The sequence below is a fragment of the Geotrypetes seraphini genome, chromosome 6 (assembly GCF_902459505.1).
Source record: "Geotrypetes seraphini chromosome 6, aGeoSer1.1, whole genome shotgun sequence".
In the NCBI taxonomy this organism is placed as follows: Eukaryota; Metazoa; Chordata; class Amphibia; order Gymnophiona; family Dermophiidae; genus Geotrypetes; species Geotrypetes seraphini.
Window position 1 is genome coordinate 204,143,408 of NC_047089.1, and position 16,847 is coordinate 204,160,254.

The following is a 16,847-nucleotide window of genomic DNA, read 5'->3' on the forward strand; positions in this document are numbered from 1 at the left end:
CTCAACTTCTTCAAGCCAAGTACCCCCTAAGTCTAACAAATATCAACTGAGTACCTCCGCACAAGCTCCTCCTCAGACCCACCTAGGCTCTGCCCCAGGAAAGGGGAAGACCCACCATTCAGTGGAGGAAGGCCTGCTGGCCGGAGGGAGTAAGCATCCTTCCTGCCAGCCAACTAAAAATGCACTTGTGGGGTCTGGGTGGGCTTGGGAGGGAGTTGGGGTACCGGAGATGTTTTGGGGGATCCAGCAGGAGGGACTGGGCATCCCTCCTGCCGGGGGATGTCTCAGGGGTTGAGGGTGGGGTTGCGACAGGAGAGACTGGGCATCCCACCTGCCGGTGGATGTCTTAGGGGATTGGCAACAGGAGGAATTGGGCACTCCTGCTACCACTGACATTCAGGGGTGGGGGGCAGCTTCAGGGGACTAGGCAGTCTTCGGGGGGGGGGGGAGGACGGGTTCTCTGCTGTGGCCGCTAAACTGATAACGGCAGGGAGATTCCCTTGCCATGATCAGCTCAGTGGCAACCTGATTCTCTAACTAGCACCTGTGACATGGGCATCGTTTAGAGAATCCTTGTGTTAGGCAGGCTTAAGCATCTGTCCATGAGGACAGACGCAATTCTATATAGGATGCCTGTGTGTGATTCTCAAAAGCTGCTTAGGCGGCTTCTGAGACCGGACGTCCTATACAGAATCTGGCCCTAAGCACATATTTTTTTATAGAACTGGGGTTTTTGAGTAAGATGCCTAACTTTCAATTAAGTCCAATTAAAGCCAATTATAAGGTTCAATTATCAGCACAAATTAAGCCTATTATTCAATTACCATCCCACACACACATACACACAGACACACTTTTATGAGACTGTGTTAGGCTTTTCTATCGCTAGCTGCGGCAGTAAAATCTCTGACACTCATAGAATTCCTATGAGGGTAGGAGCTAATACCGCCACGGCCGGCCATAAAAAAGTCTAATATGGCTTCATAAAATGGAGCCTAAGTTAGGCACCTACATTGGCTAGGCACACCAATGTACTGTAGGCACCTGACTTTAGGCAGAATATAATTTGCCAGTCATTTTCTATTTCATGCCTAGAGTCTACCCATATAAATTCCAATTAGTGATATCATTTGCTGCATAGATGCACCCGTGCTATAAATGACGGTGTGCAGTATAAATGGTGAGGTGCAGCAACAGGAATTGCACACAAGATGTAAATATAGTTGCACCATGATGTGATATAGAGGCATCTTTATATTCTATTTTGTTCTCCATTCCTATTCTATACTCTGCACATCTGGCTGCTATGTCTCACTGAGCAGTGGAGTTTGGTGGCATCTACAGTATTTATTTAATTTAAATATTTATAATCCGCATATCCAGCAATTCTATGCAGCTTACAATAAAACATATATAGTAACAATAATATATAACATAGTATAATAGAATAGGCACATTTAAACTACCCTCTCTGTCCCAGTTGGGCTCACAATCTAAACTAAGGGCTCCTTTCACTAAGGTGTGCTAGAGGTTTTAGCGCGCACTACACGCTAACGCCTCCATAGAGCTTGCGTTAGCATTTTCCATTTAGCGCGGGGTTAGAATGCGCTAAAAATGCTAGCGCATCTTAGTAAAAGAAGTCCTAAGTGCCTGGGAGGAAAACAATGCTTTTGTTAAAAATAAATTAGGAAAAGGAGGGGAACAAGAAGAACCCCCAGAGAAAGCATAGGATATAACTATAAGGAACACCAGTATCCAAAAAAGGTAGATTTTAAAGGATAAAATGGAAAATAACAAAATACAGTAAAACCTTGGATTGCAAGTAACTTGGTTTGCAAGTGTTTCGCAAGACAAAGCAAAACATTTCATTACATTTTAACTTGATATACAAGCAAGGTCTTGCAATACAAGTACGTAGAGTATTTTGTATTAAAGTTTTGAGGTTGTGGAACGAATTGTCTGAGTTTCCATTATTTCTTATGGAGAAATTTGCTTTGATATACAAGTGTTTTGGATTACAAGCATGTTTTTGGAACAAATTATGCTCGTAAACTAAGGTTTTATTGTAAATGCATAAATTATAATAAATCAAAATAGAAGAATGAAAAGAAAGAAGTAAAAGAAAAATTAAACAAAAATAAAATCAAACAAAAAAACAATCCAGTAGATCCTTTTTAACGTTCTCCATTTAGAAAATTGGCCATTATGTAATTCTATTGTCTATTTCTCATCATTTAACCATTCCCAGTTCTTGATAGGGCATCGCCTCCTATTCCATGGAATTTCTGAAGATTAATTATCTTTCTTTGCATTATTTCATTCAAATTCACTGCACAGAAATTAATAAAGTTACATTATTAAATCTGAGGATTCAAACTGAGCAGCATTCTCATTGAACTGAAAAAGAAACTCAGTAAATGATTCATAGCTATGTCTGTGTTGCTTTATAAATTAATTTGTGTCTTTTATTTCTTGGCTGTGACAAAATGCCTGTCTTCATAAAAATAACAGAGAAAATAGTTGGAAATTACCTCTGAAAATAGTATCTGACTGCTAATAATTCTTAGCACATTCTGATAACCTCGTCTGAACTACAATTCACAAGCTTCAATGCCAAAATAAAAAATAAAAAAGATTTCCAAGATGATGATCTTTGTAATGAAAGTCTTCATATAAAACTTATCAGTTAATTATGTTTCACTAGAAAATAATTTCTCAAAAATATATGAAAGACTTCCCAGGCAAGAAACCATCATGGGGTCAGTATCTTAAAGAAATATGGAAATTTAAATTAGGCAATGAGCAATGTTGTATTATGAAGAAATAAAAAAATAGACATCCTTTTCAGGAAGGCTGTTCCTTAACAATAGCAAATATATTCTTGTTAGGAGTGGCTTTTTTGTGATTAACATGTAAAAACATACTCACATTTAAGCCCTCTTTTACAAAGGTGCGCTAAGCGTTTTAGCGTGCTTTTAGGGCTCCTTTTACTAAGCTGCGATAGCGTTTTTAGCACGTGCAGAATTTTAGCGTGCGTTAAACCCGCGCTATGCGGCTAGAACTAACGCCAGCTCAATGCTGGTGTTAGCGTCTAGCGCATGTGACAACTCTGCGTGCTAAAACCACTATCGCAGCTTAGTAAAAGGAGCCCTTAGTGTGCGCTACATCAACGTGTGTGCTAACCGTTAACACATCCATAGGATAACATGCATGCGTTAGCATTTAGCACGTGTTTAGCATGCGCTAAAAAGCATAGCGCACCTTTGTAAAAGAGGGGGTTAATTAAGCATTCATGTGCCGTCAAATTCAGGGAAACTGTTTGAAATATTTTCAAAATGGATGGCAGGAAGAATTTGCTAGAAAAATGGCTGGATACAATTTTTAAAGGTGGTTTTGACAGTGCAGAGTATGTAAAATGGATATTTAAATATTTTTCAAATGAGATGGTTGCTCCATCTCAGATGGACCAAGGTACCTGACTCTTTTTTTGGCCCACTGCATTTATCAACTTTTCTCTGTCCACCTTAAATACTATACTGTATAATGATGCATATTGGAGTGTCTTCAATAGTTAGCATTTAGTGCACTGATTATGCATGGGGTCCAGGATGATTATTAATAGTGGTACTATTTAAGGATACAGTGTTAATAAAACCAAATTAGCAGCTGTTTCTGTCGGACAGGCTGGTAATATACAAATAACAGGAAGACCCAAGAGAAATACAAGCATGCACATTGCTGAATATGTTTGGAAGGCTATACAGGAGATCTAGGAGGCTGTTGGTTCAGGCACTGTTTATATTACTACAGAGCTCTGTGGCAGGGACATGAAGAACAAGTCTATAACTATGCACCAGAGATTAGGTGTCACATACACATGAGAATGGCACATTAATTTTCACATACATATGCTTTTAGCATTAATCTATAAAGGTACGGGCTAGGCACATCTTATAGAATACTATAAGATTTGTGTTTAACTTACCATATTTAGGATCTTTATGATATTTATGATAACCACTTACCTGGGCATACACCAATGCCAAAAATTGGTGCCATCTTAAATGTAGCCCAGCATCAAGATGGGAGCAGAAGGGGACCACTTCTGTCTTGGAACACTAGACAATGAAGGAGGAGACCCCTTGGGTAAATCCCAGGTGCATTAAGGGCAGAGAGAGGGACAGGGTATGAGGTTACTTTGGGGGAGTTGCCAGTTTGGGGAGATTTGACTTTGAGGGGGAATTAAATTAAGGTAATCTCTTCTGAGGGGGAGCAGGTAAAAGGACAGGGGGGTGCACAACCAGGGAAGCTCATAATTTATAGATTATAGAGGAAGGAAGGGTGCTATAGCCTCATCGCCCTGAGGTTGTGGGTTCAAATCCCACGCTGCTCCTTGTGACCCTGGCAAGTCACTCAATCCTCCATTGCCCCATTTACGTTAGATAGATTGTGAGTCCACCAGGACAGATAGGGGAAATGCTTGAGTACCTGATTGTAAACCACTTAGATAACCTTGATAACTGGTATATACCTAAATATCTAAAATAAATCAATAAATAGATACAGCAGTCATGTTACCACACCGCCGGTAGTGCGGCTGCACTTAATGAATTTCTTGCTTGCTATCACAGCCTGGTTGGCAGATAGGAAATAGAGAGTGGGGGTAAATGGACAATACTCTGACTGGAAAAGCATCACAAGTGGAGTGCTGCAGGGTTCGGTACTTGGACCCGTGCTCTTCAACATATTTATAAACAACCTAGAAATTGGTAAGACGAGTGAGGTGATTAAATTTGTAGACGATACAAAGTTGTTCATAGTGAGGATACAGAAGGATTGTGAAGACCTACAACAAGAAATAAATGCACTCGAGGAATGGGCTGAGAAATGGTAAATGAGGTTCAATGTGGATAAGTGCAAGGTGATGCATGCCAGTAACAACAATCATGTGCACGAATACAGGATGTCCGGTGCTGTACTCAGAGAGAGTCCCCAGGAAAGAGACTTGGGAGTACTTGTAGACAAGTCAATGAAGCCGTCCGCGCACTGTGCGGTGGCGGCAAAAAGGGCGAACAGAATGATAGGAATGATTAAGAATGGGATCACAAACAGATCAGAGAAGGTTATCATGTTGCTGTACTGGGCCATGGTGCGCCCCCACCTGGAATACTGCGTCCAACACTGGTCGCTGTACATGAAAAAGGACATAGTACTACTTGAAAAAGTCCAGAGAAGAGCGACAAAAATGATTAAGAGACTGGAGGAGTTGCTGTACAATGAGAGGCTAGTGAAACTGGGCCTCTTCTCCCTTGAAAAGAGGAGGCTGAGAGGGGACATGATCAAAACATTCAAGATATTGAAGGGAATAGACTTAGTAGAGAAAGAGAGATTGTTTACCCTCTCCGAGGTGGAGAGAACGAGAGGGCACTCTCTAAAGTTAAACGGGGATAGATTCCATACAAACATAAGGAGAGTGGTAGAAATCTGGAATGCTCTTACAGAGGCTGTTATAGGGGAAAGCACCCTCCAAGGATTCAAGAAAAGGTTAGATAAGTTCCTGCTGAACCAGAATGTACGCAAGTAAGGCTAGACTCAAATTGGGAACTTGTCTATGACCTAAGCGTCGCCGTATGAGCAGATTGCTGGGCACGATGGAGCACTGGTCTGACCCAGCAGCGGAAATTCTTATGTTCATGACCCTCCCTTACCTGTGTTAAGCACCTACTCCCAGGTTTGATATACCATGACTAAAGTTGCAAGTGCAGGTGCAGGAAATTATCTAAAGGAAAAAGGGATAGAAGGGTATAGATAGAGGAATACTACACAGGTCCTGGACCTGATGGGCCACTGTGTGAGCAGAATGCTGGGCATGATGGACCTCTGATCTGACCCAGCAGAGGCAATGCTTATGTTCTTATGTTATGTTCTTATGACCTTGTATGCTACATATATCCAATAAACTTTATTGATTGCTTCTCTATGTGGATGAGCGTGTATCTTACCAGAACCTAACTTAGACTTGCATCAAGAACATCTATTCAACAGCGTTTTATGTTTTTGGAACTTCCTTTTTACTGTAGAATAACTGGGTTTTTGTTTACTGCTTTTCCTTTTACTCACAGTCCTGCTAACCCAAACAAGCATAACAAACAGTTCATGATGAATACCAACATTTGAATTAACACAAAATTTATTGACAGGTTTCTTGAGACAACAAGGTCAAAATAATCAGGATGGAGACTAAACAAAATCTTCTAGCAGGAAAATATAGCAGTATCCTTTAGGGGGGTATAAGAGGACCATTGTGCAGGATTGACACATAGAGAGCTAGCTCCTAATCTGAGGTACTGAGAGCATTGCTTCTCAGCACTCTTTCTTCACAAAATGTTGAAAGTCAATGAAAATTACCAGTGATAATGTAAGTGCCAATGAAGCAACAATAGTACTGACCCAACATGGGTTGCATTGTAGTTGCTGTTCTCTATACCCAGATGCTCATTTAGGAGAGAGGATTTTTGCAGAAACCATTTTCATCCATACTAGTGTTCATAATCATCACACACCCAATGCTTGGGACCCCTGAGGAAGGTTATTACAGCCTAAACATGGACCGTGCTGAGTCCGCACTATTGTTGCTTCCTGTGGATGAACTTGTATCCTACATATATCCAACAAACTTTATTGATTGCTCCTCTGTGTGGACGAGTGTGTATCTTACAAGAACCTAACTCACCCATCAAGAACATCTATTCCACAACTTTTTTTTTTTTTTTAGCAAAAGGAAGAGGACATCCCACAAAAACTAGGGCTTTGGCAGTTTATTCTCAGCCCTGATTCTATAAATGGTGCCTTGGTTAAGCACCACTAGGCACCTAGATCCGGGATGCCTAAACGAGTTCCACGCGGAACTCAAACTTGGTTAATTAGCATGGTAATTAAACCATGCATATTAAAAACTCATGTAAAACAATTATGAGTTCCACATGGAATTCGGTGCAGCACCTACCGAAGTCTATAATGAAGGCGTGGTATGACTTAGAAGTTGGTAGACATCTGTGATAGGCACTGGTTAAATTAGGCCATGAAAACTCTGGCCTATTATATGGCACCTAACATTAGGATGCATACTGACACCTAAGTTGAGTAAGGTGCCACTAGGCGTGATTCTATAAACAAAACCTAGCGGTTGATTGAAAACCACATTGAATGGTGTCTAGGAGTTAGGTGCAGCTAGGTGCCATTTATAGAATCAGGGCCTCCTGAGATGTTTGAAATTTTGGTCCTGCCCTATACTTCATGCCTGGTGTGAAACTCTCCATTCACCTAGACCAGTGGTTCCCAACCCTGTCCTGGAGTACTTCCAGGCCAATCAGGTTTTCAGGATAGCCCTAATGAATATGCATGGAGCAGATTTGCATGTCTGTCACGCCCATTATATGCAAATCTCTCACATGCATATTCATTAGGGCTAGCCTGAAAACCCGATTGGCCTGGTGGTCCTCCAGGACAGGGTTGGGAACCAGTGACTTAGACCATTATTTCAGAAATATCAATGAGCCACATCCAGGAAGGATCACCTAAGACAGTTCTGTTGTATAAAAGTGGTTGGACCTTAATTTGCATCCTATGAATTCTAACAAAATGTTGTTTGGTGGACTTACCAGAAAACTTCTTTTTTTGATGCGCTTGGTTTTGATATATAAGCAACTTAATAGGTATTTGATATTTAAGCAATTAATAGGTATTTCTTTTGCATTCTAGCAGTTTTTAAAAAAAATCAAATTCTGAGTGTTGCACAGTTAAATGCTCATCCTCCATCAGAACATGAAGACATCTCCTACTGATTTTCTTATTCCAAAACTGCTATTACTAGAAAAGGATCTCAATTTGCTAAGAAATCATGTCAGGTCATTCTCAAATTAGTGCATCTATTGTCAGTCAGCAATATCTAATCTCTAATCTATAGTACCAGAAATAATGGTTAATTCATGAAGCATTTTTGCATGCAGCCAGTGTTCCTGCATGTCAATGAGATTCCATTATTATCTGCAGAAATACAATTATGCACATTGTAATCATTGTTAAATGACTCCTGTGTGGATGCAGTTTTCATGAGGCACAATAGTTGGACAAAAGGGAAGGCAATTTTAAAAGCCATTTCTATGTGTGAAATCAGTGCTTTATGTGCAGAAATAAGTATCTTTAAAATTGTCTATCTGATATGTATGCACACATCCCATACACATAAATATTCCTGTATCCTTATTCCTACCCTACCCCCACCCCAGCCATATGTCTTTCACTCCCACCCCTCCAATCTCAAAATAGGCTTAAATGTATGTATACCAGGGGTCTCAAAGTCCCTCCTTGAGGGCTGCAATCCAGTCGGGTTTTCAGGATTTCCCTAATGAATATGCATGAGGTCTATGTGCATGTATTGCTTTCAATGCATATTCATTTGGGAAATCCAGAAAACCCAACTGGACTGCGGCCCTCAAGGAGGGACTTTGAGACCCCTGATGTACACAGATTACCAGTCACATACGCCCATCATACAGCCTCCCATGCACTTACCCACACAGCCAGTAGCATAGTGAGGGTGACCGGCGCCTGGAGCGGTGGTGCCCCTTTCACACCCTCTCCCCTTCTCCCCCTGCCCCCTTCCCGATACTTTTTTAATTTCAGCGCGAGCAGCGACAAAGTTGCTGCCCACATTGACTTCCTTCCGGAAATGTTATTTCTCTACAGTGTCTAGATCAGGTGCTAAATGCCCAAAGTCAGCAGCAGAAAAATACCCATTCTCAGAAAATATGTCAGGAATTTTTTTTTTATTCTGAAAATCATCTATCTGGATGTCCAGGCTATTGTTCATCCAGACCGCCAGTACATCTATCTTCATACCACATTTTCCACCAAAATTTTGTCCAAGTCCCAAACGCCCAGAACAAGACCATTTAGGATGGGAGAAGCTGGCTACCCAGACATGGCAACAGAGCAGTGGGGCACCTTAGTGGACACTGGTGTGAACTTCACAAAAAGGGTGCCAGATAAACATCTCACCCAAACTCCCTTATAGGTTATGGTGAGCCTTCCAAAACCCACTATACCTACCTGTCTATAACTCCAATTGCCCTTATGGCTGCAGGTAGCACCTATATGGTAGTAGAATAGGGTTTGGAGGTTTTTGGTGGGCTTACATGTTACACCATAAATGTAGTGGTTAGAGTGGCTTATGGGCCTGGGTCCTCCTCTCTATGGTTCACTACCCCCCCTCTGACTATTTAAGATAGAGAATGACACGGTGACAAAATTCATCACCGTTCCCGTCCCCGCGGATAACCGCGGGAAACCATCTTCATGTCATTCTTTAAGGAGAGAGGAAAGAAACGGAGTATAATTGGGCACAACCACAAGGACCGAGGTTGAAATAGACACTAGAAAATGACATGGGATTATTTCCCGCGGTTATCCGTGGGGACAGGAACGGTGATGAATTTTGTCACCGTGTCATTCTCTAATTTAAGACACCTCTGTGCAGCTTTACTAGAGACAGGTATGTATGTCTTTTAGGTCATCCAAGTGCCGACTTGGGCGAGTTTTTAGACATGTTTAAGTTTTGATTATGAAGCCCATAAAGTTCACAAAGGTTGGTTGAACTAGTAGTCCCCAAACATTTTGTAAAGTGTTCAAATTTAATTGATTATTATTTTAATTAGCCAAGTTTTCCAAATGATGCTCAAGACTTCTTATAGCATTATTAAAAGTCAGGTTCAGTAAGTCCTTCAGCAAAAAGCTTACTTTAGGGGTAGATAACTGTATTAATGGGAGTTAAAATAACTTCCTCATGTTATGAGAAGCTTCATTGAGGAAAATGGAATTTGAACATTGGCTTCCCTAGTGTATAGTCATTTTTTTTATCCACCACATGCCTTTTTAGTAGTACAGTGGTGCCTCACACAACGAACTTAATTCGTTCCAGGAGCAAGTTTGTTATGCGAAAAGTTCGTTATGTGAAACGCGTTTTCCCATAACAATACATGTTAAAAAAAATAATTCGTTCTGCAGCATAAAATATGCTAAGTTGACATAAAAAAAGATAAATTTGTCAAAATGGTGGTCTTGCTGAGGCCAAACTCTTTGACGAGGTCACACTGTTTGACCCCACATTCACTCCTTCTAATTATTTCCCGTTTCATTGCAACAGAAATCACCTTCCTGCTTTTTTTAGAAGCCATGATATATAAAAAATATTGAGTTTATCTTAAAAGGACGACTGTATACAGTGAGAGAGGGCAGTTAAGCGCAGTGACTAACGACTGCCTGCAGTGCCTGCGCGGAAGGATGCAATACATCGGCAGCTCGGGCGACTTTGTTGTGTGAAACGAAGTTCGTTGTGTGAAACGAAGTTCGTTGTGTGAAACGAAGTTCGTTGTGTGAAGTTCGTTGTGTGAAACGAAGTTCGTTGTGTGAATCAAGACATGAAGTTCGTTGTGTGCAGCGTTCGTTGTGCGAGGCGTTCGTTATGCGAGGCACCACTGTAGCTATAAGTGAATTACATTCAAACATACTAGATATTTCCCTGTCCCAAGAGGGCTTACAATCTAATCTTGCACCTGAGGAAACAGAGGGTTAAAATAACTTACCCAAGACCACAAGGAACAGCAGTGGGATTTGAATCTGACTTCCTGGTTGTTAGTCTGCTGCTGTAACCATTAGGCTATGCAGTCTATTGATTGAACATTAGGATACCCCATCTGCTTAGCAATGATGTAAAATCAAGTCATGTTCTTTTGCTCAATATGACCCAATTTTAATACTTGAAATAATCTCAGAGACTGACCTAAATGCAATAAAATTCTACTCTTCCTCTCTTCCCTAATTGAGGACTAGTCTAATGGTAGGAGCAGCAGATTGAGAACCAGGGAAGACAAGTTCACAAACCTCTGCTGCTCTTTATGATCTTAAATACAACACCGGATTCTCCATTGCCTCAGGTACAAACTTAGGCCCTCTTCTACTAAGCCACGGTAGAGTTTTATGCCGTGGCCCATAGCACTAAATACTCCGACGCTGCTCCAATGCTTATAGGAATTCTATGAGAGTTGGAGCACCATTGGAGCATTTATCACTCCGGCCCATGGTAGAAACTTCTATCGCAGCTTACTAAAAAGGGGAGTTAGATGGCAAGGCCTCCAGGAACTAGAAAATATTTAACTTGGAGAAGAGGTAAGAAGGGATCAGCAGGTTGTCTTGTAACATTATCTACTAGTATTGAGACTCCATTTGGGATTACATAGAAACATGATGGCAGATAAAGAACATTATTTCTTTCTCTCTAGAGATCCCACGTGACTATCCCAGGCTTTCATGAAATCAGACACAGTCTCCGTCTCCACCACCTCTTCCGGGAGACAGTTCCATGCATCTACTACCCTTTCTGTAAAAAAATATTTCCTTAGATTACTCCTGAGCCTATCACCTTTTAACTTCATCCTATGCCCTTATTTTATGTTTATTGAGAGCTTCTATACTGCTACTAATGATTGGGGAGTCAATTCAGAGTGGTTTACATGAGCTTCTGTAGAGGTGTTGCAATACAGAGTTACAAAGAGCTTCTGCGAGGTGTTACAATACATAGGCTCTATACAAAGCTACAAGGGGCTTCTGTGGCAGTGTTATAATACAGAGTTATTAATATTGACATAATTATGACACAATCAATCATCCTACTTATGTTACCAGCACATCGATCATCTTACTTATATGCACACGTTTATACAAAATCAATTGGCCTACATCTCGTATACACATATAATACTGCTAGTATAACATCTTGCTTACCTAAGGGAAATGATGCTTCCTGTAGGTAACCACTTCCTGGAAGCTATGTCCTTTGCGTATTCCATGCCAGGGAGCACTAACTTAACTCCTTCTGGAGTCTGGAATACATGCAGAGTTGCCAAGTTACCCAGTTCCAAAATGGAGTTTTTAGGCTAATCCTGGCTTTAATAACTTTGTTATGGTTATGGGACCTGTAGCTTGGATTTCAATGGGTACAATCAGGGACTACCAAAGCTTTTGAATGTAAGGTCAAAACCAGGACAGGACAAAAAAACACTCCCTCTGGAACTGGATGACTTGGCCCATTTGCACATGATCAAAAGGTGTCACTACTGTAGGATGGATAAGTAATGATAATAGTAGTAAGTGCTCAGTAAAGTAATGAAACTGCTGCTCAGTTGACTCTAATGTTGTCTGCAGATCTTTAACAGAAATATATACAATACAGTGCTTCCCCGTGAATTCGCAGTCCACGGTTCACGGTCCCGGTCAGTCGTGGTATTTTCCGACCGTGAAGGGGAAGCAGGAGAGGGCAGCCAGAGTGCCGGCGAGTGAAGGAAATCACTCGCTGTATGCTCTGACTGCCTCTTCCTGTACTAAAGTCAGGCCTCACCAATCAGGAGCTGCCCACCACTTTCCTACTTCTTCCAGATGTTCCAACAAACAAAAAACTGCAGATAATATGTACAAGATGCAGGCTATGTTTATTATATCAAATATTAAATGCGGTCAATGATACCACCTTTCAACAAACCAAGGGACCCGACACAGTCTGTGTTTCGGTAAACACGCCTTCCTCAGGGGTCCATAGTTGATAAGGTTTTGAATGTAACCGCAATTTAAACTGATAATGAACATAAGCCTATGCAGTTATGAAATAAACACGAACCAACGGTTCCAGTACAAACTAGCCTCGGCGTTCCTGTTTATCTTCGGTGCTAGTTGTGGAAGATACCTAGCGCTGTCTATTTTTTATGTTGATTGTTTTGTAATTGGCTTTTAATGGCACGTTCAATTATTGCACTGCTTAAAGCTGATTAAAAACAATTAAGTTAGGCACCATTAGGCATGCTTCAGACATCTACCGTTGCCTAACTTTAGGCGGCCCTTACAGAATTTCCTCCACAGTGCTTCTTCCTTACCCTGTAGATCCTGCAATTGTGTGGCTTTAATATGATCTTTTAAAACAAAGCAGGTACATATGTGTATCACAAATATTAATACAGGGGCACTATAACAAGTGCCCAGAGAAGCAAACCAACCGATAAAATGAAAAATGAGGAGGAAAATACCTCGGTATTGGCCCCAAAGTGACGAACAGTGACAAACTGGTTGAGTGGAAAGTGAAATTGAGTAGTTGTTCTACCTTACTTTATGTGGGCATTTGCTCAGTTTCTTATATAAGAACAAGTTTAAGGGCTCCTTTTACTAAGGTGCGCTAGCGTTTTTAGCGCATGCATGAAATTACCGCGTGCTACAACGCACGCTACACTTCTAGAACTAACACCAGCTCAATGCTGGTGTTAAGGTCTAGCGCCTGCAGCAATGTAGCACGCGCTATTCCACGCGTTAAAGCCCTAGTGCACCTTAGTCAAAGGAGCCCTAAGTGTTTTATGTTAAGATGTATGAGTAAAGTGTGCTCTGTGGACTTAATTCCCCAGAGGGACTTGCTTCACTCAGAGAGCTAGGCTGCATTCACAGAGCTAAAGTCCCGCCCTTCTTCTCTAGTGTGAAAGAGAACTGTTGCCATATTTGAGATCACATGACTGCATGAGAATCTTAGTTTAGCATTGTTCTCCCACCAGATTTTTTTTTTACCCTTTATTTCTAATAATCTAACACAACTTAGATTCTTTATCTAAGTCTGGAGAACAGTGTTATTTCTACCAGGTGTGGACACACTCCTAGCTTGAATAGGAAAGCTGGTAGAGTGAAAGATTCTGTGAAAGTTGAACTGCCTTGAATTCATTAATTGTGTTTATTCTTTATTTCATGTTATTAAAGAAAGTTGCTCAACAAAGAGTCTAGCTGGTAACACTAAGATTATAGAAAGGTTAGTTGAATAGGAGCCTCTTACAGTTCCCAACAACTCAGAGTGAGTTCAATAGTGATTGGTAACCTACAACTATTTATCACTTATATAGCGCTGAAAGGCATATACAGTGCTGTACATTTTGACATGCATAGATGGTCCCTGCTCGGAAGAGCTTATAATTTAACTTGAACAGACTGACATGACATATAGGGTTGGTGATGCAGAACCCAAGGTGAGAGGAGTTAGGAGTCAAAAGCACTCTCAAAGAGGTGGGCTTTTAACTGGGCCTTGAATACTGACAGAGATGAAGCTTGTCATAGGGATTCGGGCAGCTTGTTCCAAACATACGGCGCAGCAAGGCAGAAGGGATTGAGTCTGGAGTTGGCAGTCAAAGAGAAAGGCACAGAAAGGAGGGACTTACCAGCTGAGCAGAGCTCAAGGGGGGGGATCATAGGGGGAGATAAGTGAAGAGAGATAGTGAGGGACAGCTGAGTGAGTGCATTTGTAGGTCAGTAAGAAGAGTTTGTATTTGGAAAAGGATGGAAAGCTATTGAAGTGACTTTAGGAGAAGGTTAACGTGAGTAAAACAGTTCTCCTGGAATATGAGTCATGCAGTCAAATTCTGGATGGATTGGAGGGGAGCAAGATGGCTAAGCAGAAGGCCTGAGAGTAGCGAATTGCAGTAGTCTAAGTGTGAGGTGATGAGGGCATGGATAAGTGTTTTGGTAGAGGAGTCCTTGCTTTCAGCACATAAACTTGAGAAAATCCATAGTCAAAACTGTACAGTGAGTATAACTGTATAGTGAGATTCAGTCAACACAGTAGTGGTCAATGAAGATCACTCAGAGGAAAGGGATATTAGCAGTGGTGTGTCTCAAGGTTTAGTTGTTGGGCCTATTCTTTTTAACATTTTTATAAATGATATTGCTGAAAGGCTGTCAGGTAAGATTTGCCTCTTTGCGGATGATACCAAAATCTGCAATAGAGTAGATGCCCTGGATGGTGTGAATACCATAAAGAAAGAACTAGCAAAGCTTGAAGAATGGTCTGAAATTTGGCAGCTAAAATTAAATGCTAAGAAATGCAAGTTCATGTATTTGGGTTGCTAAAACCCAAGGGAATGCTACAGTTTAGAGGTGAAGAATTTTTATGCACAGAAGAGGAGCAGTACTTGGGTGTGATAGTATATGATGATTTTAAGTGATCGAAGAGGTTGAAAAGGTGACAGTAACAGCCAGAAGGATGCTTGGGAGCATAAGGAGAAGAATGGCCAGTAGAAAAAAGGAGGTATTGATGCCCTTGTATAAGAATCTGGTGAAACCTCATTTAGAATATTGTGTACAATTCTGGAGACCACGTCTTCAAAAAGATATAAACAGGATGGAGTCAGAACAGAAGAAGGCTACTAAAATGGTTGGCGGTCTTCATCATAAGGCATATGGGGACAGTATTAAACATCTCAACATGTATACTTTAGAGCAGTGGTTCCCAAACCTGTCCTGGGGGACCCCCAGCCAGTCAGGTTTTCAAGATATCCCTAATGAATATGCATGAGAGAGATTTGCATATAATGGAAGTGACAGGTATGCAAATCTCTCTCATGCATATTCATTAGGGATATCTTGAAAACCTGACTGGTTGGGGGTCCCCCAGGACAGGTTTGGGAACCACTGCTTTAGAGGAAAGGCAGGGGAAGGGAAATATTATAGAGATGTTTAAATACCTTAGTTGCATAAATAGGCTTGAGTCTAGTATCTTTCAATTGAAAGGAAAATACAGAGTAAAAGGGCATGGGATAAAGTTAAGAGGTAATAGGTTCAGCTGTAATCTAAGGAAATACTTTTTTTTACAGAAAGGGTAGTATATGCATGGAATAGTCTCCTGGTAGAGGTTTTTGGAGACAAAGACTCTCTGAAGTCAAGAAAGCATAGGATAGGCAAATGGGATCTTTTGTGGAGAGGAAGAGATAATGGATGCTGTGGATGGGCAGACTGGATGGGCCATTTGTCCTTTATCTGCCATCATGTTTGTGAGTTTCTTTTAATAACATGCCTGGTCTGCCTCGGCCTTAGTTGGGCTACCTGTAATTGGTTTATATCAGAGTTTCTACAATTTTCAAGTCTCCTAATTTGTCCACCTCTTAATTCCATCATCTCCCATGCAGGATTCTGCAAAACTCCATTTTGGCTCACATACTTTTTATTTCTGCCCCCCAGATTTGCTTATTCAGTAACTAAGAACCGATGCCTGCATGAAAACTGCCTGAAATGGAAGGAGAAGGCAGTCATTCAACTTGATATTTATATTGATCCATATGTCCTAATTCTAAGCCCACTAAACGATTCTCTTCAGATTGTGAGACCACCGGGACAGACAGGGAAAAATGCTTGAGTACCTGAATAGATTTGTGTAAACTGTTCTGAGCTCTCCTGGGAGAACAGTATAGAAAATTGAATAAATAAATAAATAAAATGGCTGAAATTGACAAAACTGAGGAATACAATCTTCTGCACAATCACTCCAGTCATCTAAGAAATTCCCATTATCCTAAAAGAACATATCAGTGCCCTGGACATCTGCCTTAACTCTCATGGAACCTTCAAGGATCAGATTGCTGCAGTGACTAAGACTTGCTTCTTCATGCTATGAAACATTTGCTCAATTAAGGAGTTGCTATATGATATAGATCTGAAGGTAGTAATCTAAGCACTTGTGACTAGCTACTTCAATTACTATAATCAACAGGACCTCGGTCACTGCTATTGAACAACTTCAATAAATTCTAAGTTCAGTAGATACACTGCTTTCCAGTGCCCAGAGCTCATAAAGCTATGTTACATAAGAACATAAGCAGTGCCTCCGCCGGGTCAGACCATAGGTCCATCCCGCCCAGCAGTCCGCTCCTGCGGCGGCCCGAACAGGTCACGGCCTGTCTGAGTCACCAGAAGGGGCCCCCTTGCCACCTTGGTTT